Here is a 3,211-nt window from a genome sequence, read left to right as displayed (position 1 = left end):
GCGGCCGCTCCAGCATCCCCGTCGGCGGGGGAGTCGTGCGTGTGCTATTTTACGGCGGCATTGCGCAGCCCCGTCGCCGTCGCGGTGGTACTCAAGCCGGTGAGGCGCGCTGTGACGCCCCCGATTCAATCGTACACTAATCATGCACGCAAATGTGTACGATCAAGATCAGGGACTCACGGAAAGATATCACAACACAACTCTAAAACATAAATAAGTCATACAAGCATCATAATACAAGCCAGGGGCCTCGAGGGCTCGAATACAAGTGCTCGATCATAGACGAGTCAGCGGAAGCAACAATATCTGAGTACAGACATAAGTTAAACAAGTTTGCCTTAAGAAGGCTAGCACAAACTGGGATACAGATCGAAAGAGGCGCAGGCCTCCTGCCTGGGATCCTCCTAAACTACTCCAGGTCGTCGTCAGCGGGCTGCACGTAGTAGTAGGCACCTCCAGTGTGGTAGGGGTCGTCGTCGACGGTGGCGTCTGGCTCCTGGGCTCCAGCATCTGGTTGCAACAACCAGGTAGAAGGGAAAGGGGAAAAGAGGGAGAAAAGCAACCGTGAGTACTCATCCAAAGTACTCGCAAGCAAGGAGCTACACTACATATGCATGGGTATATGTGTAAAGGGCCATATCGGTGGACTGAACTGCAGAATGCCAGAATAAGAGGGGGATAGCTAATCCTGTCAAAGACTACGCTTCTGGCAGCCTCCGTCTTGCAGCATGTAGAAGAGAGTAGATTGAAGTCCTCCAAGTAGCATCTCCAAGTAGCAACTCCAAGTAGCAACTCCAAGAAGCAACTCCAAGAAGCATCGCATAGCATAATCCTACCCGGCGATCCTCTCCTCGTCGCCCTGTAGAAAAGCGATCACCGGGTTGTCTGTGGAACTTGGAAGGGTGTGTTTTATTAAGTATCCGGTTCTAGTTGTCATAAGGTCAAGGTACAACTCCAAGTCGTCCTGTTACCGAAGATCACGGCTATTCGAATAGATTAACTTCCCTGCAGGGGTGCACCAACTTACCCAACACGCTTGATCCCATTTGGCCGGACACACTTTCCTGGGTCATGCCCGGCCGCGGAAGATCAACACGTCGCAGCCCCACCTAGGCACAACAGAGAGGCCAGCACGCCGGTCTAAACCTAAGCGCGCAGGGGTCTGGGCCCATCGCCCTGAGCACACCTGCACGTTGCGTGGGCGGCCGGAAGCAGACCTAGCCTAGTGGCGTTCCAGTCCAATCCGGCGCGCGCCGCTCCGTCGCTGACGTCTGAAGTGCTTCGGCTGATACCACGACGTCGGGATACCTATAACTACTCCCGCGTAGATGGTTAGTGCGTATAAGCTCGTAGCCAACTCAGATCAAATACCAAGATCTCGTTAAGCGTGTTAAGTATCCGCGAACGCCGAACAGGGCCAGGCCCACCTGTCTCCTAGGTGGTCTCAACCTGCCCTGCCGCTCCGCCACAAAGTAACAGTCGGGGGCTGTCGGGAACCCAGGCCCACCTCTACCGGGATGGAGCCACCTGCCCCTTCAGCCCCCATCTCCGAACAGTATCACATGTAATGTAACTGTGTAAAGTATATCGTATATGCCCGTGATCACCTCCCGAAGTGATCACGGCCCAGTAGTATAGCATGGCAGACGGACAAGAGTGTAGGGCCACTGATGGAACACTAGCATCCTATACTAAGCAGTAGGATAGCAGGTAATGGTAACAACAGTAGTAGCAAGGACAGGCTATGCATCAGGATAGGAATAACGGAAAGCAGTAACATGCTAATCTACTCTAATGCAAGCAGTATAGAGAAAAGAGTAGACGATATCTGGTGATCAAGGGGGGGCTTGCCTGGTTGCTCTGGCAAGAGAGAGGGGTCGTCAACTCCGTAGTCGAACTGGTCAGCAGCAGCGTCGGTCTCGTAGTCTACCGGAGAGAAGAGGGGGAAGAAATAATGAATACGAAGCAAACAAAGCACCACAAAATATATCAAGGCAATACGCGGTGTTCGGTGTGCCCTAACGCGGTAGTAGGTGATACCGGTGATGGGGAAAACATCCGGGAAAGTATTCCCGATGTTTTGCGTTTTCGGACAGATGGACCGGAGGGGGAAAGTTGTGAGTTCGATAGGTTAGGGAGGTGTGGTGGACGAACGGACTGCGTATCCGGATTCGTCTCGTCGTTCTGAGCAACTTTCATGTAGAAAGTATTTTCATCAGAGCTACGGTTTATTTTCTATTAATTTTAAAAGATTTAAATCATTTTCAGGATTTATTTAATTATTTTAATGCAACATTATCCAGAATAGTGCACGCTGACGTCATCATGACGTCAGCATGACGGCAACAGTCAACAGGGAGTTGACTGGGTCAATCTGACGTGTGGGTCCCACATGTCATTGACTGATTAGTCTAGTTAGGGTTTAATTAAACTATCTACGTAATTAGATTAATTAAACATGATTAATTAACTTAATTAATTCATTAACTATTTTAATTATTAATTAATTAATTGTTAATTAATTAATTATTTATATATTTATTTTTATTATACATATTTTTTTAAAATTCCTTTTTTTTAAATCGTTCTGGGGCGGGGGCCCCACATGTCTGTGGCCCATAGGGGCCCTTAGCGGGCACGGGCGCTGCAGGTAACAGGCGCGGGCGTGGTGGCCGGCCCCCAACAAGGCGCCCGAGGGGGGCGCCGGCGAGGCGCAGAGCGGGTCGAGGCTGGCGGGGCGCCACCGGCGACCGCACAAGCGGCAGCAGGGCGTAGGGGGCCCAGGGTGGCACGTAACGAGGAGGACAAGGCACGGGGAGGCAGTCATGGGTTCAGGGGAGGGGGAGCAGCGGGGGAGGCCGATGGCCACGGCGAACTAGGCAGGGCGCGGGGTCTTCGAGCGGTGCAGTGGGGCGAGGCCACCATGGTGACGGTGCACGCGCAGCCCGACTGGTCCCCGACGCTGGCTGGGGCGGAGGAGGGCGCCGGCCAAATGCTCGCAGGGGCGCGCGCGGGGTAGCGCGGGGGAGACAGAGAGGAGGGAGGTGCGGTGCTCACTGCGGGGAGTAGGGCCCGGGGCAGTGGGGGTCGAGGAGGAGTCGAGGATGACCGGGCGACGGGGAGGAGGCGCGTGGAGCTCCGGGCGGCGGCGGATCGGTCCGGCGTCGGGGTCGATGGAGCGCGTCGGGGAGGACGACGGAGAGGGGGGCGG

The sequence above is a fragment of the Triticum dicoccoides genome, chromosome 7B (genome assembly GCF_002162155.2).
Source record: "Triticum dicoccoides isolate Atlit2015 ecotype Zavitan chromosome 7B, WEW_v2.0, whole genome shotgun sequence".
Lineage (NCBI taxonomy): Eukaryota > Viridiplantae > Streptophyta > Magnoliopsida > Poales > Poaceae > Triticum > Triticum dicoccoides.
The sequence above is the reverse complement of the archived record's forward strand: the minus strand, read 5'-3'. Positions refer to the sequence as shown.